Source organism: Ceratotherium simum, chromosome 12 (genome assembly GCF_057802395.1).
Source record: "Ceratotherium simum simum isolate JZ-2026a chromosome 12, ASM5780239v1, whole genome shotgun sequence".
Taxonomy (NCBI): Eukaryota; Metazoa; Chordata; class Mammalia; order Perissodactyla; family Rhinocerotidae; genus Ceratotherium; species Ceratotherium simum.
In genome coordinates, this window is record NC_141911.1 from 29,969,638 (window position 1) to 29,991,776 (window position 22,139).

General features: G+C 34.2%; 1 pseudogene; it reads left to right on the plus strand.

Annotated features, from left to right (window-relative positions):
• Nucleotides 1-2,944: 2,944 nt before the first annotated feature.
• LOC147915810 (U6 spliceosomal RNA) lies at nucleotides 2,945-3,045 on the plus strand (annotated as a pseudogene).
• The last annotated feature ends 19,094 nt before the right edge of the window (nucleotides 3,046-22,139 follow it).

Below are 22,139 nucleotides of genomic sequence, written 5' to 3' on the forward strand. Positions count from 1 at the left end.
TTATCTTCCCATATTTACCTTCCCCACCTTGTTTTCCCTATTTTCCTTAATCACGCTACAATCTATGTAATCATCCAGATTCCTCCCTTTCCTCAGCCTCTAAATCCAATCAATTACTATCTTATCTTCCTAACTCTCTTAGCCTTAATGTCTATCACATTTACTTCTTCACATAAATTCCCACTGCCACTTGTATTATTTCAGACTCTTGCTCTTTTCATTTAGACTACTGCAATATCTCTGAGCTACTATTCCTGCTTCTATTCTAGTGGTTCCCAGATTTATTCGGCACAAGAATTGCGGGGGAAATATTCAAACTATAGATGCTTTCTTCATTTTTATTGCTAAGAAAGCTAAAGTTGTGGAAGGTAACTGTCTTACTCAATGTCGTAGAGTTAATTAAACATTTTTCATTCTCCCAATTCAAAATCTTTCCCATCCTAGACCATACCAGTCCTGTGAATTTAAAGATTTTATTTATTTATTTTTTCCCCCCAAAGCCCCAGTAGATAGTTGCGTGTCACAGCTGCACATCCTTCTAGTTGCTGTATGTGGGACGCGGCCTCAGCATGGCCGGAGAAGCAGCGCGTCGGTGCGAGCCCAGGATCCGAACCCGGGTCGCCAGCAGTGGAGCGCGCTCACTCAACCACCAAGCCACGGGGCCGGCCCCCAGTCCTGTGAATTTAGATCAGTTTAGTTTTCTACTCTCTGGGGCACTGAAATTAGGATTATAGCTGTAAGTGTTTGAACATAGCTTTCTTAGCAATTGTTGAAGAGTTAAATGATTTGCAGGGTGAGATTTCCAGGAACCCTAAATGTCTATATGCAATCTTCTTACTTAATGAATGTGCAAGTTACTGTTACATTGTGTTCCTGATATAAAAATCTTTTACCATTACATTGTACCAAGAATAATTTTCTAACATTTTGCTAATGCATAGGAGAATTTATGATGAGGAACATGTCATTCCCGATATTAAAAGAAACTGATTATTTGTGTGGAAAATTGATGCAAGATTTCAAGACTTATAATGCTCTGTTGGGATTTTGATGATATCAGCAACAAAGAAGACTTTTTCTGGTGGGCATAATTAAGCTAATAAAAGAGACTCATTTCTTAAACAAGCCCACCTCAAAGTGATGCTATCCCTGTTAATAATCCTCACTTTAAAAAATTTTTACAAAAGTCTTTAGAGATTATTAGTGACAAATAAGGAAATTGATCTGATTACTTATATTAATATGATATTCTCCTTTATTCTTTTACCTTTTTCTAATTTTTTCCTCCTTACACCTGCTTGATTTGATTAAATTGGTCTACCCGTACCATCCATTTCTTGCAGTTTAATGACACTTGAGGATCTCTAAAAATAAACCTTTTTGGTAGTGGGAGTTGGTTGATGTAGGCCCACTAAAACTGAGAATTAGGAGGCCAATGCTGAGTTTATCAGAACAACCTTGATTGGTTTAAGTCCCTGTAAGACGTGCCTTGTAGTTTAAGTTGTGAGTTCATAATAGCAGTTCCATGGTAATTATTAAATTATTAAATTAAATTAAAGAATCTGGATTGATCAAGATTCTCCAGAAAAACAGACCAATAGGAGATAAATAGAGATAGAAAGATATAGATATAGATATCTATCTTCTATTGGTTCTGTTTATCTGAATATCAATAGTCTTCCACTATTGAAGACATTTATATCTATCTATCTATCTATCTATCTATCTATCTATCTATCTATCTATCTATCATCTATCTATCTATCCATATCTACCTATAGATATATCTATATCTACCTATAGATCTACCTATAGATATATCTATATCTACCTATAGATCTACCTATAGATATATCTATATCTACCTATAGATCTACCTATAGATATATCTATATCTATATCTACCTATATCTCTCTATCTATCTAGAGGGAGATTTGTTTTAAGGAATTGGTTCATTCTATGTGGGGGCTGGCAATCCAAATCTGTATGGCAGGCCAACAGGCCAGAAATTCAGGTAATGTTTCAGTCTCAGGGAGAATTCCTTCTTCTTCAGGAAATCTCAATCTTTGCTCTTTATTGTCCTCCCTCTCTCCCTACTTCCACGTCTCCTTTTCTTTCTCTCTCTCTCTCTTTTTTTTCCTGAGGAAGATTAACATTGAGCTAACATCTGTTGCCAATCTTCCTATTTTTTTGCTTGAGGAAGATTAGCCCTGAGCTAATATCTGTGCCAGTCTTCCTCCACTTTATATGTGGGTTGGCGCCACAGCATAGCTGACAAGTGGTGTAGGTCTGCACCTGGGACCTGAGCCTGAGAACCCAGGCCACTGAAGCAGAGTGTGCTGAACTCAACCACTATGCCACGGGGTTGGCCCCCTCTCTTTCTTTTTCTTCTTTCCTTCTTTCCTCCACTTCTTTTTTTGTTTCCTCTCTGATTTCTTTTTTAATGAATTTATTCATCATTCCTTCATGAACAAATAAATTGGATACCTTTGCAATATGTTTCATTTTCGCTACTATGTGAGAGAACATCTTGCATTAAAGTAGTAACGACATAACATGGCAAATAAAAGCAACAGGCATTGCCAAACTACAAATAAAATGATGTGATTGAAGTATAATTATTATAATAATTTACAAAAGAATAAGAAAGCTTTATAATTCATAAACCCCTTAGTAGAAACCCAAGATTGAAAATCACATTGCCTTATGTTTTCTCAGTATTCCAGGCTTTTAAATTGTCTTCTCTTTGGATTGAAACATTTTCATTTTTGATAGCTATGTATAAGGTAGTTTATATTGACAAAGGAGATTTATGAAGGGTTTTTATGTAGTCCCCAAATATTTTAATTGCCAGTATTATTAGATCATTTATCAAAAAAATGACCTGTGACCTAAAAGTGTATATCAACTATTCCGAAAGCTTTAAAAGTTACCCAAGTTCTTGCTTGGACCACGCAAATACTAAAATTGGAATGATACAGAGATTAGCATGACCCTTGAGCAAGGATAAGGTAAAAGTTACCCAAGAAAAATGTGGAAATTTTGCTTATCTACTTTTGGCCACATTTTCAATTTACTGCCTAATACTTCTTTTATCTTTTTACCAAAACTCAAATTTTATTTTTGGCAAGCTCATTGTATTTTAATTCCCAAATTCAATAGTGGTAAATCAGCATCACTGTGTATAGTAACTTGGATATTAGTCATTCCTATGTTGATAAGTATAGAATAAAATAAAATTCTGATGTTGTTAGACAACACGTAACACACCTTGTCTCTCTAAGGCAACATTTAATTCTACACATTAAAATATGATATTTGTGACACCAATAAAAATTCTCAGATAAGTAGGAAAAAAGACTACATCTACAAGTGCATTTTATTGTGAAAATAAGACAGAATTGAAAATTATATTTCTCTTTGTTTATCGAAGTGTAAACACAAATGTGGTAAACTATGAAATCATTTTTTTTATTGATGTTTTAATAGTTCATAACATTGTGAAATTTTGGCTTGTACATTTTTGTTTGTCCATCACCATATATATGTCACCCTTCACCCCTTGTGCCCACCCCCTACCCCCATTGCCCCTGGTAACCACAATACAGTTTTCTCTGTCCATGTGTTGATTTATATTCCACATATGAGTGAGATCATACAGTGTTTGTCTTTCTCTTTCTGGCTTATTTCGCTCAACATAATACTCTCCAGGCCCATCCATGTTGTTGCAAATGGGACGATTTTGTTTTTTTTTATGGCTGAGCAGTATTCCATTGTATATATGTACCACATCTTCTTGATCCAATCATCAGTCAAGGGACATTTAGGTTGCTTCCACTTCTTGGCTATAGTGAATAATGCTGCAATGAACATAGGGGTGCATAAGCCTCTTTGGATTGTTGATTTCAGGTTCGTTGGAGAGATTCCCAGTAGTGGGATAGCTGGATCATAGGGTATTTCTATTTTTAATTCTTTGAGGAATCTCCATACTGTTTTCCATAGAGGCTGCACCTGTTTGCATTCTCACCAGCTGTGTATGAGGGTTCCTGTTTCTCCACATCCTCTCCAACATTTGTTGTTTTTTGTCTTGGTGATTATAGCCATTCTAACGGGCGTGAGGTGATATCTTAGTGTTGTTTTGATTTGCATTTCCCTGATGATTAGTGATGTTGAACATCTTTTCATGTGCCTATTGGCCATCTGTATACCTTCTTTGGAGAAGTGTCTGTTCATTTCCTCTGCCCATTTTTTGATCGAGTTGTTTGTTTTTTTGCTGTTCAGTTGTGTGAGTTCTTTATATTTTAAAAAATGAGACTTTTCAACCTAAAGAAATCCATGTCTATATGGGCACAACTCCTCCTATTTCACAGCTTATAAAAAGCCTATCTATAGAAAAAGTCATTGGTCTACATGGAATTTACTCCTTCCTTTCTATATAGAGAATGGTGGAAAATAGAGTTTTAAGGAAGAAAAAAGAAAAAGTCCCAGCAAATTCACATACATGCACACACAGTCAAACCACACTTACTCACACACTATTGTTTGAAACAAATCTTTTATGCCAAGGATGCATCTATATAGAACTGTGTCACCAGGTCATAAAACAAGCAAACAAAAAAACATTGGGTTTTTCTTGTCACATTTGTCCTATTCAAATATGATAAAGAAGTCCGTGTAAATTTTTGTACCCTGTTAACGTACAAAGAAAATAACTAGTCATTTGGTTGCACTTGGGTTCAGCTATTTCAATTTAAACAGAGAATTAAAGAATTGTGAGTCCTTTCCAGGCAAGGGGCACTGAAAAGCCCCAAACAAACACAAGAGAAAATGCAGGAATGTATGAAATCAAGTGTATTGTTATTTCCTCTTCTACTATCTCAGTTGGGAGAATCATAGATCTCCAATTAACAGTGGGGATTGCAGACTCACTGTACTGGTGACCCAGTATGGATGGGAGTTGGTGTAAGTGGTGCACACCCATATGAGAGTAAGTTATTATTGATGTTTACAATTCACACTGTGCAACGATAGTAAAAAGCAAAATAAATCTTAGTTTCTTTCACATTGTTCTAAATTCTCAACAGCCAACACAGTCTATTGGCTGCACCAAGGTGGGCTGCTCCCACAGCTTCACCCACGATATGACGTTGTCTGATTATTATAATTATTGTTATTAGCATCATTATTAATATGATGATGACAGAAGTAGTAGTAGTACCTGTAGCAATAGCAGCAGTTTATATTCATGGGAGGAATAAAAGAAAAGGTAATAAATAACTAACTAATAACTAATCAGTGTTTGCATTCTGCTCCTCTTCCCACTTCTTTTGGAAAGGAAGAAGTCTCTATTGTTTGGGCAGCTTTAACAGCTGGGGTATTCTGTGGTGTGAATAGGGGTAATGGCTGAGGGTGTTGGATTGTGGGAATGAGAAACCCTAAGATGGGGTTTCCCTTGAAAAAGGAAGGTGGTATATTCCCAAACTGAGATGAGAAGGAGCTTAGAATGGCCAGAAGCTGCTGGTGTAAAGAGTTGTGGATGGGGTTGGTTGGAGAGAGAAAGCAAAGGTGTTTTTAAAGAGGTTATGCTGTGTTTTATGGAATCTCTCTGTGGCATTGTTAGAGTAGCTTTAATAAAGATTGAAATTACTTTTTACCTTATTTTACTTGTAGTATTTTTTTCAACGTAACTGTGAAACTGAGACTGGTTTCCAGGCAAGAATGAGCTAACCCAGTTTATATGGTTTATGTAATAGGTATGTACATAATATTATGCATGTTTATAATAATTAATTTTAATATTTTCTCAAATATTATAATACGATTAACAGCATGTATTAGTTTCCTGTTGCTGCTGTAACAAGCCCCCACAAATTAAGTAGCTTAAATTTAAAACAAATTTATCATCTTACGATGCTAGAGGTCAGAAGTCCAAAATGTGTCTCAGTAAAATCAAGCTAAAATCACAGCAAAGCTGTGTTCCTTCTGAAGGCTGTAGGGGAGAATCTATTCCTTTTCTTTTCCAGGTTCTAGAGGCTGTCTACATTCCTTGGCTCATGGCCGCTTTCTCTATCCTCAAAGAGCATCGTTCCAACCTCTGCTTTCATTGTCTCATCTCCTCTTTCTGACTGACTGATAAAGGGGGCCTTTTCCTTTGTTTGGTGAGACGTACCTCTGTTCCTCTGGAGTATGGTCTCTCTCATTGCAATGAGTGATCACACTGAGACCATGCAAATAATCCAGGATAATCTCCCCATATCAAGATCCTTAACTTAATCACATCTACAAAATCCATTTTGGACATTTTTTGCGCGGGAGGGGCACTATCTTGCCTACCACACACATAACATTTAAGACTATGTTTACTGGTTTATTTGCTAACATCAGTTCTTTTAAGATGCCATTTCCATATTCTGGAACTCTTTATTGTTTTTCACTTTTTTTTTTTTTTGGGTGACAGTGATTATCCCTGAGCTAACATCTGTGCCAATCTTCCTCTATTTTGTATGTGGGATGCCACCATAGCATGGCTTGATGAGCGGTGTGTAGGTCTGCAGCCAGGATCCGAACTCGTGAACCCTGGGCCACTGAAGCAGAGCACAAGAACGCGACCACTACACCACTGGGCCGGCCCCAGGTGTTTTACTTTTAGTGACCTTGTATGTATTAGTATGCACATTTGAGCTACAAAATCAGCTTTTTGACCTAGAAAAGATTTCTCCCATCTTTTTGCTCTACCATCTATTCCCTCTACTTTTTTAAGTTGCCTTTAATTCTCATTAATTTTAGATTGTGTTATTTGTATCTGCTGCCATTATATATAAGTATACCTCATCCTTTATACAATTTTTGTTTTCCTCTAGGTTCTTAGAAAATTTCTTGATCTTGTTTATGTACTGGATATTTTCCATGTGCCTTCTCAGATCTGCCCCTCAGCCTTTCTCCATCCTCACTCTACGGGGTGAGGTTGAACAGTATGAACTACGTCCATGGGTTCCTCACTCTCTGGCTTCAGAAGGAGGTCTGGCGTATGAAGCAGTGTGAGATCAGGTCCATGTGCCCCAGAGCCCACTATGCAATTTCCTCTCTCCCGGTTAAGCTATCTAGTCCCTTCACCTGTCTCTTCAAGTTTAGTAGGAGTGTGGCTGCTTCGAAGCTCTATCCTGTGGGGCTCCCTTATATCTACACTTTCGTAAAAAGTCCTTTGGAAAATATACTCTCCTCAAATTGTTTCAAGAATGCGATCTGTATCCTGTTGGAACCTTTTCAGATTTTCTAATTTGTTAATAGCAATTTCTGCAGTGTCCAGATTGCTGCTCATTGCTTCTGTTACCGATTTTATTCATCAATCTTTTTGTTTATCTTTTACAGTCTCAGCCTTTTCTAAATCTTAGTTTTACATTTTGACGTGATAGTTTAAGAGCTACATTGACCTCTTAAGTTGAGAAAATGGATTCAATTTTTCAAAATCTTCTCTTTGTCTCTCTTTTTTCTTTTGGCCATAGATATTGTTCTAGTGTCTCAAAGGAAATTATTCTTTAAACATAAAGTATCTTTTCACTTATCTGATGATTTTTCTATTTTCTTGTGCTCACAGTGAGCAGTGTATGCTTTCCTAATAGTGAATGTTGAAATTGATTCTGTCTGAAATTCCAAATCTGTCACATCAAGATGAAGGCTTTATTGAAAAAGTTTAGATTTAGCCATAAATTCTCCTGACTATTTAATGGTTTCATGGGAATCCCTCATGAGGAAGAGGGAGACAGCCACACTTGTAATTAGCAACTTCTCATCTTTACCAAAGGGAATAAGTAAAAATGTTTTACATAATAACCAAAGGAAAGTCACAACAGCATTCTCACTTTTTACCTGGAAGTGGCCTTTTTTTACAATGGGTTGGGAGTAATTGACATTTTCTCATTTGGCACAGATTCTGTCATAGGAACACTTTCCAGAAGTGTTGCCAGGATGTACTGTTCCCTCTAAGTGTTTCATGGACCATAACTCCTCCAATCTTTATTCTTGGCCTTAGGATTCTTCTGACCTCAATTGGAGAATCTTTCTCAATTGGAGAAAAATTTCAATGTTTATGTTTGATTGTTTATTATTAATGCCCATTATTACTGCATTATATTTACAAAATGTGATATTATTAATTTGCTTTGAAATTTACTCAAGGCTAACTGTTACATTGAACAAAAAAATATCCTGTATGATGTTGTTAGAAAATTTAATTTTTATCTTTTACTACCTTTTCAAACCTCTTCTAGTTTTTCTTTCTTCTTGGATAAAATATAGGATAAGTCCCATGAATTTTCTGGTTATTTTCAGCAAATAAAATTTTCTATGGTCTTTGGTCTCACTCAAAATCTTGGGATTTTGAGGTTCGGGAATTAAAGTGTCTAGTCCCATATAATAGTCAAAACTTCCAAATTCATGTAAAGATAAAAATTTTCCCCTATCTATCCATGGGGATATCAAAACATATACATGAGAATATCATTATTCTTTACTTGCTCTAAAACACAATCACCCTTGTAGAAGCGACTTACTTAATGTGTAGTGTATCTTAATTCTAGGTTGCAGGACTTTATCATCATCATCAACGGCAATCACTTCAGCATCTTTTAAAATATTGCACAAATAGGGGCCGGCCCGGTGGCGCAAGCGGTTAAGTGCGCGCGCTCCGCTGCGGCGGCCCGGAGTTCGCTGGTTCGGATCCTGGGCGCGCACCGACGCACTGCTTGGCAAGCCGTGCTGTGGCGGCGTCCCATATAAAGTGGAGGAAGATGGGCACAGATGTTAGCCCAGGGCCGTCTTCCTCAGCAAAAAAAAGAGGAGGATTGGCGGATGTTAGCACAGGGCTGATCTCCTCACAAAAAAAAAAAAAAAAAAATATTGCACAAATACATTATGTCTTATCAATATATTACATTATAAATATTTATGTTAATATTCCTATGGATTTATTAGGAAAAATCCATTAACATTATTACGTGTAGTCAGAGACCAATGATTATTTCCCAGGTGAGCCCTCAGCGGTCTTCTTACACTTTGCCACAATTCATCTCTCTCTTGATTTCTTCTTTAGTTTTTCCCTTTTATTTATCTCTCTATGCTCCATGCTTTCACTCTTTTATTGAAGAATTTTTTCTTTTTAACGAATGGCAGAAAGGGAGTAAAATCACTTCATTTTTAAATTTATGTAATTTTATTTTAAACCTCTCCTCTGTTTGTAACCTCACTATGAATCTTATCCTTTGGGGTACATGTGCTTATTAAAAAAAACAATTAGACCTTGAAAACAGTCCAGAAGGAAACATTTGTCTCAAGAGAATCCAGGGACCTCACATAAAACTCACACAGCTACAGGAAGCTTCTCTCAGCTACAGAATCACTTCTTGCTTTATAGAGTGTGATTCTAGTTACTTTGCTCGACTTCAAGATTATTTTTAATTTGATTTGCCTATTGAGAGCAATGCAATATTTAATCAGCCTCTGTTTCCTGATCTTTTCCCTCCCTTATTCCTGAAGCTTCCCAGATGTGTACATGGCATGCTCTCACATCCTGTTATAGACATTAATATATTTCACCCTTGCAAGTTGTCCTTTATGATTGTTTCTCCATCCAGGTATTGCAGAGTTCTCTATTATGCTGTAACCTTGGCTACTGTAAATTTACGTTAGTTGAAATCATGTCTTTTTTTAGACAAAGTGCAAGCACCTTGTCTTCAGCTTTCAAGGATGCTGTCATATAACACCAGAGGAAGCTGGCAACTTTATGCGAAACACATGTTGAACCCCCAACATTTCACCAATTAATGACCGGAATGCAAAGCAATTTAAATGAGGGAAATATGCTCCAGTGTCTGAAGGAAAACAAAACAAAATAAAACAGCAAGAATAAAATTATGTGGTTTGAAATCAAAAGGATAGTTTCTCAAAGCTTAAACAAATGATTCATAAAGAATAATTCCACTTCCTGTAAAAGTAAGAGCCTCTGAAAGCTGAGACCAAGAAATTTGGAAGTGCACTGTGGACCACAGGGAAAAAACTGTGCAACCAAGAGCATATATAAGGTACCAATGTGTTCACCTTTTCTTCTCCTCCCCCGTAGCAATCAATCAAGGGAGATTATTGGTGCAAAGGTAAATTTGGGGCAGATTAAGATTTCTTGAAGATAATATCATAGAAGCATAATCTGTTGGAACTAAAAGAACACAGAGGTCATTCAGTCAAAATGTCTAATTTTACAAAAGAGGAAACTGAGATATACATTATTAAAAGTATATTTGTGTTAAAATATCTCTTAATTCTACTTTCTTTATTCTTAATATTTATTACTTGTCTTTGGCACAAAATTTTGACATACATTCTTTCTGTTCTAGAACATTTTAACTATGTTTACGGAGACATGATCCTACAGATAATAGAAATTATTTTTCTGAAAATTTACCTCCTAAACTTCTTAATGTAAAATTTTCCCAAATTGAGGAGAATTTTAAAATTTAGCAAAATATCGAATTATCCATTTGAATAAAGCTAAAATTCTAGTTTTTCAGACTATTTTATTATGAAATAACTGTAAAACTTTTAGTTATTTTGTGAGTAAAAAATATATACCCATAAAACTTGCGAAAGACAGAAAGCTTATAGAGAGAAGTATAAGAAAATCATCCAACATTCAAGAATACACTTTGGTGTAGTTTCTCCCACTTATTGTGTTGTTTATTGGAATAGCTTTCTATATACAGATTTGTAACCTACGCTATCATTTTAATATTATTTTAGGACTTTTTTCCTATGCCTTGCCACCATCATTTATTCCAGTAATTTGTTTTAATGTATGTAAATGATTGATTTTAAACATTGTTACATAAAATCCTTTCTCTATATTTTAAAAAATTATTTCCTTACCGGAGATTCCCAGAAGTGCTCAAAATATACTAACATTTTTAAAGTCAATTTGTTTTCTATAAACCATTCACCAATTTATACTCTACCACTAGGATATGAGACTGCCTGCTGCACTTCAGTTTTGCCAGCAATGAGTTTTATAGACCACATTATCTGACAATATCAGGCTAGAAAATTCGTTGGTTAATTTAAAAATCCAGTTAAGGTGGAAAGCATAAAAAATGTATACATACCTATTTTATAAACTTTATATAAACTTGAAATGTATACACGTACATTAACTTGTCTCTCTTTTGATCTAGAGCCAAGGATTTTTATTTGTTTACCTCTTTGCTGTCATCTTTCTTGCGTAAACCACACTCACCTCGCGTCACTATGATTTTCAGTTTTTGTTCTTTTAGAGTGAAGTAAAAAATCAAGGACATTTATGAAGCGATAGGATTGAACAAACCTTCTGACCTTTAAAGAAAATTTTTACCCTCCGTTTTTATACTGTCTCACCCAAATTGATTTGGACATGATTTGTTTTAGACAGTTTGTCATCACTCTTTTCAAAGAATAAAATTGAATGGATTAGTTAACTGTAAAGGGGAGGGTAAAGACAGCTCTCTGGTCTCCATAATCTCTTTATTTGGTGTTGAACATTCCTGTATTCCACTTTTTATTTTGGGATATTATTTTGGATATTATCATATGAGTGCTATTATCATATCACTCATATGATAAAGTACAGTCTAAGGAAGAGGTTAAAAAAATGATACCTAGTAGACCTCTTGTCTTTATATTATTGTGCGCAGAGCAGAGTCTTGACTTGAGCAGATGGCTATTCTAACTGCTTTGAGTCTGTACGTACTGGAAGAAGTTTTCTCTTACTTTTTATCCCTTATAAATACATAAAAAGCTAGCTGATAATTTATACGAATACTATATTTACTGTAAAAATACTCTCTGATACAAAATGCTATGTATAACAATAGATATTAAAAGATCCACTCTCCACCTGTATTTGATTATGGAAGTCTGATGGGAGATCAGCAATTCATTGCAGTTGTAAGTAATCAATTTATTTTTATTCTCTGACATTTAAAAATATTTAAGGGGATTAATTTTCCAATTAAGTATTGAAAGATTAATGTAACAGAAAGCATGTGTTATCCACAGACACAATTCTGAAATTACTTGCAGAGATTGTTAATTACTGCCAAGAGAAATGAGAAACTCCATTTCAAAAATATTTTGCCTATGATGAGAAATTTTAGCTTTTAAGAGTACTTAAAATCTTCTATGCTTTACTGATTAAGGCTGAACCATTCTATTTTATAAAAATTCAAATCACATATTTTAAAATTCTCATATTATTGTTCAAGGTCACCTCTTAGTGATAGGGATATGAGATGAAGAGAAACATAACTTTCAGTGTTATATGGGTCCAAAATTTTAATGTTATTTATTTTTTTCATTTGTGCTTTATTTGTACTGAACTCCACATGTTGAATGAGTAATGGCAATTACTTTCTCAGCAAGATCTTTTAAATACTTTCAGTAATTCATTTAACCACAAAATAATGAAAAGAAAGGTAAGTAGTCGAACTACTTATTCTTAGGCATTTATAAGTGTAAATTTCATTGATAATTCAGAGTGTTTTCTTGTAAAATTTTTCAGAAGTGTAATATATTTACTCAGATCTTTCTGAACCTGAAGTTCTGTTAAATTTTCCCTCACCTTATGTCTTATACTCTTTTTACAAAAGGACATGCTTCCCTTGCCTTATATCTATACTCTTTTTACAAAAGGACATGCTAGTATACTATTTATTTTTGTGTGTCCTATGGTCCCTATCACCTTTTTTCCCCTCTTATCTTTGTGTTAAATGTAAATACTTGAGTAAAATGAACAAAAGAACTTAGCGCTGAGCTATAACCAGGATAACTGAACATTCTCCTGCAAGAACTTCCGGTAGCCTGAGAAAAGACACAGTGGGCAAAAGACCTAGGCAGCAAAAGAGAAATTCCTGCCCTGGAGAAAGCTGCAGAGATCTGAGAGTGCTGCATCCACGTTTCCAGATCTGCATCCTACATTAACAGTCACGATGGCGGTGATGGTGGTGAAGATGATGGCGGTGATGGTGGTGAAGATGATGGCGGTGATGGTGGTGAAGATGATGACGGTGATGGTGGTGAAGATGATGGCGGTGATGGTGGTGAAGATGATGGCGGTGATGGTGGTGAAGATGATGGCGGTGGTGATGACGCTAACAACTGGCTCTGAGGAATTGTTTACTATACGGCAAGCCCTGAGCTAAAGGCTTTACAGCATTAGATCATTTAAGTCCTCGCAACAATTCTGTGGAGGTGACATGGATGAGAAGATTAATGATTAGAAAGATTAAGTACCTTTCCCAATGCCTCACATGTAGCTGTTGGTAGAACCAGAAATCTTTTGGTTTTCTTCTGAGACCACACTCTTCTAGTCTTCTCACTCTCATTGACTTTCACCAGATCATCCCCTCTGCCAGGCCTTTGAAGCTGGAATTCTTCCAGGCTTGGTCCTAGCCCCCTTTATTTCTCACTCTATAGCTCCATTAAGACAGCTTTAATTATTGACTATGGACTAATAACTTTAAAGTGCAGAAGTCTCCCTAGATTTTATCTCTTGAGCTTCAAGTAGATATATGTAACGGTCACTGCAGAGACAGAAGAGATAGAAGTTCCCTGGAACTTGTGAATATGTTACCTTATGGGATGGAAGAGACTACATTTGTGGTTTAGAATCTTGAGAAGGGGAGATTATTCTGGATCATCTGGGTGAGGCTGATGTAATCATAAGAGTCCTTACAAAGGAGGCAAGAGTGTCCAAGTCAGAGAGAGGAGTTGTGACAATGAAGGCAGAGTTGAAATGATGTGCTTTGAAGATGGAGGAAGGGGCCATGAACTGAGGAACACTATGCATGTATCAGGGCAGGAAATATATGGGAAATCTCTGTACTTCCCTCTCATTTTGATGTAAACCTAAAACTGTCATGAAAAAATAACATCAAGCTTAAAAAATATTCAAGGGAGAATTTATATTTAAAAATGTTTTAGGGCTAATTGTCCAGGAAAGTTTTAAAATGTTTCCTGTTTTCATCCTCTGAAAGGAATTGAGATTTTTTTTGAGGTATTTGAATTGTAGTTCTACCTGTACAAGAGATAGTATGACATAGCCCATAGGTTTACTTCTAGCCCTACAATTAGGTTCAATTTATATATAATGAAGATTTTGAATCAATTAACACAGTGCAGAATGAGAACAATTTAAACTTGACCTCCATTCTGTGTATAATGTTCAAAACAGAGTAATTTAAAAGTTATAATCAGTCATTGATAATACTTGGCTTCTTGAGCTTAATGTGGTAGGTAGTGGCTTAATGATGTAAACATACAAAATAAAACTGACAACATACGTGACTTCTTAAAAAGGAGCATTAGAGTTGCTGATGAAAGTCCCTGTATACAAATTAATTAAAAATATCTGCATGATATATTTGATTCATTAGTGGTACTTACAGAATTATATATTATTATTATTATTATTATTATTGTTGTTGTTTAACGGGGAAAAAAACTGTCTTGTTACAATGGGAAAATTCTTACTACCTTCATTCCTTCATTCTCTAAATATACTTGAGTACTGAATACTGAACATCTGAATACTTTAAATACTAGATTTAAAATTTTTGCAGTGGTATTAAATGTGAATGGCTTCTGTTTCTAAAAATGTATATATTACTTTTATATATTTCTTCACTTATATTGAAAGTGTTTCCATTAAAATAATTCATTATTGTTGAAAAATAATTGCTTGGAAGACGTAATCTGAGATTAGACATTTTAAAATTAAATGTGAATTTTCAGCAAGATGCAAAATTGATTAACAGGTATGATATTGTTTTATTTCTAAATTTCTATTCTTCATAAAAAAGTATGTGAAAAAATTACTAACATAAAAATGAAAAATAAACATACCTGTACATGAGAACTTGAATTTTTATTGGTAAAAACTTTTCTTGTTCTCTATCATGTTTGGTTTTACTGGCAGTAATATGCTTATATACCAAATTTATGTATGTAGCTTCATACATATATAGGTAGGTAAATGTGTCTATATTTTTTAAATATACAAAGTATTTATAATAGTCAAATAATTACTAGTCAAATAAAAATATTTAGTAGTTACGTATAATTAAACAATGTTGATGTATTCAACTGTTCATTGTTCTCACAGTAATTATAATCTGCATGACACTTAGTTTTCCCTACGTGATAAATCCTATATTTATAATATATATTAGTTCTTTTAATTTTCACAATAATTATGAGGAATATATTAAAATGAGAGATTGAAAGTCAAAAATAATTAAAAGACAAGAAAGAAAAGATTTGAAGAAAAATTTATCAAATACGTAAATAGCTACCTTCCTTAAAATATATGCATCATTCACATATATATATACATAATATAAAAACAATATATAATTATTTTTAGGTATATAATAGAAAAACAATCAGATCAGTAGACAAATGGTCAGATGACATAAATGAACAGTTTACAAAGACAAAATTGGTTTTGAACATCCCTGAAGAAACAGAATCCTAGTACCAGGATCATGCAAGCTCTCACCCAAGCCAAGCCTTTGACTTCACCCATGAACTTCTAGAAGGCATCAGGTGGCAACATAAAACACTGTTCAAGGTTCACGCTGGTGGTGACAACTTTCAGTTTCAGAGCAATCTGAGCCGAACAGTTGTGGTAATGAGAAAGGGTGGGAGCACATAGCAGAGCAGGTAGCTCTCCTGGTAATTTGACTCCTGGTGATGTTTTCCAGCTCAGAGACTGTTGATGAGCAATGCCAGATACTCATACACCATTGTTTATTACTACTCCTCATTGCCAAAGACGTTAGTGAATATTAGTGACTTCCAATGGGAATAATAATTCAATCAAAATAAGCAGATCCTAAAGGTACTTTATTCTGTGAGTTTTCCAGTACCGAGAGCTTCTCTTTGAGCAGCATTTCAATATTCAACCTTACATAAAGTCCTTTTATAGCTTAACTTAGCTTTCCACTCACGCTATCTTTCACTTTCAGCTTGGCATACAGTAATAAAATTAGTCATTTGTTGAAAGTACCCATGGTGTGCCAGAGCCTGTGCTTAATGATTTACATGCGTTATCTCGTTTAATCCTCATAAGAGTCCTATAAGGTGGATACATACACAAAATACAAAATTTGCTTTTTGCTGGTGAAGAACGTGAGACACAGACTTAGTCAAATGTACACAGCTGGTCGGTGTAGAGCTGGAGAATCTGACTCCAGACCTTAAACTCTATTGAGGTCTTTAGGCACCATTAAATCCACTCATACAAATGGAGAAACTGAGGTTTGAAGCACTTCATTAAGGTGGCAGTCTTATCTAGCTGTTAAGCAGCAGAGTTGAGCTTGTGGCTAAGACATCACTGGTCCAGAGCCCACCATCTTAATCACTGGGAAGAGGAATTAGTGAGTAAAATGACTTGTAACGCTAAGACACATTTTGTATCTCCCTACTAGTCAAGTTAGTTTTTTCTGAATAGGAAAAGGAGCAAACATTTGATCTTCTTCCTCTAGGATACTGAAACAGGAGGGCGTATTGAAATGTCTATGAAAAAAAGCACAGACATATGCTTAATTTTCTGTTTAATTATTTACATTAACAAAGTTAATCACACTTTCAAATTGAAGCTGTGTTGTCACATCTTTGGAATTCTTTTCCATGCATTATTTTAGCCAGATTATTACATGGGGTGTTTCTCTGCCAAGATTTATTTTTCTGAGGATTAAAAATTGTAGAGAAACTAAATCCTAATAGAGGTATTTGCTAATGTATCACTAGAATCATTTTGTTCTTTGGGTTTCCCCATGGAAATATATTAGAGAAGGAGCAAGGTAGAAATACGAATCTAAAGAATCTACCTTAGAATTATTTACTTAAAAAATTTGGCAATTACTGTAAGCAGTGTTCCTAGCCGAGTGGCTCAGCGTCGTTAGCCACCACTACAGTCTCATATTTAGAATACCTGAAATGTTAAATGAGGTGTGATGTGGAGAGAAGCACTAGGTTTGGATGTATGCCTGTTTCCTGGAATTTACCCTGCATCAGCCACAAAAGTGATCCAAAGGTTTAGGTTTATTTGAAGATACAGCAACTTCTGACCAACATCTGAGCCAATTATCTGTGGTCAAAATATATGATTCATTCATTTCTTTTTTTTCTTTCTTTTCTTCCTTCTTCCTTCCTTTCCTCCCTTTCCTCTCTCCTTCCCTTCCTCCCTCCATTCCTTCCTTCCTTTTTTCTTTCCCTCCTTCTTTCTTTTCTTCTTTCCTCCCTTCCTCCCTCCCTCCCTTCCTTCTTCTTTTCTCTCTCCCTCTTCTTTGTCTCTATGTCTTCCTCTCCCTTCCACCCCTCCCTCTCTCCCTCCTTTTCTTATTTTTATTAAAACTTCAGGTTGCGATATAATGTTAGCAATATTATCTTTTTGAGGCATTTTTCTAAAAGGACCATTTGGAGGTTGTTATATATTCCAATGAAGCACATATTTTATTAAATTGTTAACCTTATTTTTTGTTGTAAATTTCTAACTTGTAATGAAAATGTAACTTCAACATGTCATTGTATTTTATTCCTCTGTGCGCAGCAAAGATGTTAAGTTGTCATTTATCAGCATCTTGATCAATTGACATGATAATGATATTATAAGAGTTAAAGCAAAAAAATTGAAATTAGGGGCTGGCTCAGTGGTGTAGTGGTTAAGTTTCCATGCTCTGTTTCAGTGGCCCAGTGTTCATGGGTTCATATCCCGCACGCGGACCTACACGCTGCTCATCAGGCCATGCTGTGGCAGCGTCCCATATACAAAGTAGAGGAAGGTTGGCACAGATGTTAGTTCAGGGACCATCTTCCTCAAGCAAAAAGAGGAAGATTGTCAACAGATGTTAGCTCAGAGCCAATCTTCCTCATCAAAAAAAAAAAAAAAAACCTTGACATTAGAGCTCTAAAGGTAGAGAATGCTGGAATTAATAGAAAAGTAGTAGAAGCCTATGATTTGTCATTGTTCTTATAATTCCTCTGCATTTTTGTCGAAATTTTAGTTAATTTATATCACTATTACTTGGTTAAAAAAATGACATTTTTTTCTTTCAGTTTTTATTGTATTATTTTCGTGTTTCTACAGTTTATTGGCAGTTATTATTATTATTTCTTGGAGAAATAAAATCAAAGTATTTGAAGCATGGCCTTTTTAATGGTATTGCTCTAATTCCAAAGTTTCATTTCTAAGTTTCACAGTCCAACTTCTCATTGACAGATTTCTGTATATATTTTTAAACACTTCCTGACTCCTACTACTGTTGACTCATTTATTTCTGAATGTCTAAACCAGCTCTATCAACGAATTTAATTTGTATTTGTTTTCTAGTTTCCTATAATTGGGTACTTTATTAGAAACTCTTCACAATTCATATTTCTATAAACTAGAGACATACCTAACATATCATAGAACTTATTTAGCAGGAATAATGATTTTATTGTAAGATCCAATTTAACTCTTAGGGCTATACATTAATTATACATAGGTATTATAGTTTAATAAGAGACTAGTTCTCAGTTATTCCATTGACATTGTAATTTAATTTTGTATTCTTGAAAGTCATATCTAGATTAGAATAATTTTTGAAGAGGGCATGTACACTTCTATTTTGAAAGATTTTTTTTTAACAAATCTGGTAGAAATTAAAATTGAATCCTGCAACTAAAGGATTGCTGGAAAGTAGACTAAGGTGCTTTTCCTTGACCATGAAGTATTTGACTCATAAGAAATGATATTAAAAACATGTTAAAAATGAAAAAAATTCCAGGAGCCCAAAGTATTACAAAAACCAAATCTCCAATTTATTCATACATTAAATTTTATATTTTGATAGATAAAATTAGGATAGATCTTGAACTATTCATACAGTAATATTTTTATCATCTCATTTCATAATAATAAAATATGTAGGAATTATTTTGGAAAGTTTAAGAATTTGAAGCATCTGGGATTCTGTTAACACCTCAGTTAAATTATACAGGAGGTTGGTTATCATGCATAATTGTGCCTAAGTATTCATTATAAAAATCAGATTTTATTGCTGAAAAGTTTCCATAGCAACAGGAGGAATAAAAAGATAGGTCTTTGCTTCACTGGTCCTTAGTTCCTCATAAAATATCGCCTCATTATGCTTTCAGAAACACACATATGCCTCAGAAAAGCGATTCCCAATTTTTAAAAAACTGATAGATTTGTGTGCATTAAGAATGTCTCTTTTGTATCAATACAAACCATTCCATACACTACACACTGCACAAGGTTTACTCTTTTCTATCTGTGAGATTTTCTACTTGTCAATCTTTCCACCAAATTTCCTCCATAAGTTGTCTACTCACAAATCCACATTTATTGCTTCCTTCATCTTAGCCCAATACAATATGACATGATTATCTCCACAGATACTGAAAAAGCTTTTGAGAAGATTCAACATACATTTATGATGAAAATTCTAAATAAAATAGGAATGGAGGGATACTTTCTTAACATGATTGTGTGTATGTGTATATGTGTGTGTGTGTGTGTGTGCATTGTCAAGCTTCACTACTATATGACATTGTAGTGGAAATATTATTAGCCAGGACAATTAAACAAGGAAAATCAATTAGAGACATAAGAATGGGTAAAGAAGGAATAAAACTATCTTTATTTGCAGGTAATATGATAGCATATGTGGAAACTCCAGGGAATCAATGTTAAAACTAACTCAAATATTAATTAAATGAGTTAGCAGGATATATAATTAACATACAAAATTAATAATCTTCGTACACACAAATAATAAACAAAGGATATTATAGCAAAGATAATCTTATTTAAGATTGTAACAAAGAAGATTAAATATATAGAGATAAATTTAACAAGAAATGTACAAAATCTATACAAGGAAAAAATTTTAACAACTCTTAAAGATATGTGAATAGACAGAACAGAAACTCCAAAATTAGAATTAAATACATACGAAAATTTAACAAACTGGCATTTCAATTTATGAAATTTGTGACAAACTGGCATTTCAATTCACTGGGGTAAAGATTGATTCATTAATAAATGTGGTAAGAAAACTAGCTAGCCATTTGAAAAAAGTTAAAATTAAATCTATATCTCACACCATACATAAGAATAAACTACAGATGGATTAAGTGTCTAAATGTGAAACATGAAGCCATGGATGTACTAGGAAGAAACATTGGTGAATTTATCTTTAGTCTCAGTGTAGGAAAGAGCTTTGTAAATGTGATTCAGAATCCAAAGGTAATAAAAGAAAAAACTGTTACATTTAACAACGTAAAATAAAAATAGCTGCATAAAAAAGAACCTTAAACAAAAAAATATAACTGACTACCTTGTAGAGAATATTTGCAATATATCAAAGAGGCAAAGGGTAAATGTCCCTTTAAAAGTAAAGGGACAAGGGACCAAAAACTTGATAGAAAAATGAGAAAAAGACATGAGCAGAAAATTCACAAGAAATAAAAAATTGTCCTCAAATATATAAAAAATATTCAAATCACTCATAATTAAAGAAATAATCATTAAAACAATGCTGAGATGCTATTTCTTGACTATCCAATGTACAAAAATTATATACATAAATATTAGATTCTCTCAGAGAGGCTGTGGGGAAACACAGACTCTCATGTATTGCTAATGGGAATGCAAATTGGTTGAACTCTATAGGAAAATTTGGTAGTACTTAAAACTACATATGCACTTACCATTTAACCCAGAAATTTCTAGAAGTATACACTAAAGATATACCTTCAATAATAATATACATATATGTACAAGGTTATTCATTGCAGCATTATTTGTAATTGCAAAATATTGAAAACAACTAAATACTCATATATAGGAAAGTGACTAGATAAAATGTGGTCCATCCAAACAATGGAGTACTACGCAACTGCAAAAATGAATAAGGAAGATCTTCATGAACTGATACGGAGTGACTTGCAGGACATATCTTTAAGTGAAAAAAGCAAATTATAAAAGAAACTATAGTATACAATCCTTCATATAAGAAATGAGGAGATATAAGAAAATATACACATACTTGCCCATTTGTGTGAAATAAATACAGGAACAATAAACCAAATACTAACGAGATTGTTTAGCTACAGAAAGTGGGTGAGAAATAATTGGAAAGGAGAAGGGAATAGGAACAGGGATAAGGATGGAGTAACATTCCTCTGAGTATATCTGTTTGTATATCTCTGATTCTTAGATGTATAGTAACATTTCACAGATACGTCAACTACTCAAAAATTGACAAATAAACTGGTATGTGGGTGGAAGTCATGTGGAATATAAACATTAACAAATGAACTAAACTGAATTATAAATGAATAACCTAATCATTTTGAAGGAATGTAGAGCAAAAGAACTAACCTGGTAGCTTAGAAAACGTTAACTGCTTATTATAAGGCCAAAGACATAAAAGAATTCTACATATCTGCTCTAATCTAGTTAGTAAATGTGTTTCTTACAAGGGCTATATGTTAGCAATTCTGAAACAATGTAATGTGCATACTGGAACTGAAAAAAAAATAAGTAAATATATTGCATGCAACTAGACCTAGGTCTCTCACCCTTGGAGAAAGAAATTAAATATAAGGAAAGGGCAAACGCTAAAATAAACACTGTGGTCTATGATTGGAATCAGTTATCAGTACAAACTCATTTTAATAATTACACAAATAGATTTGTATAGATTATAGGAATTTGTATAAATTATAGAAATATAGATGTCAGTGTATGCATGTTTTGCCATCTATACATATATTCCTCACCTCTGTTGGTTGAAGGGACTAAAGTAATGACACCCAGAGCAATGAGCACACCTATAACTCAGATTTTGGAAGTACAGTCTTGTCCCACTTAGCAACATTTCAGTCAATGATGCATTGCATATACAATGGGGGTCTCATAAGATTAGTACCCTATAGCCTAAGTGTGTACTAGGCTATACCATCTAGGTTTGTGCAAGTACACTCGATGATGTTTGCTCAACAACAAAATCACCTAATGACTGATTTCTCAGAATGTATCCCCATTGTT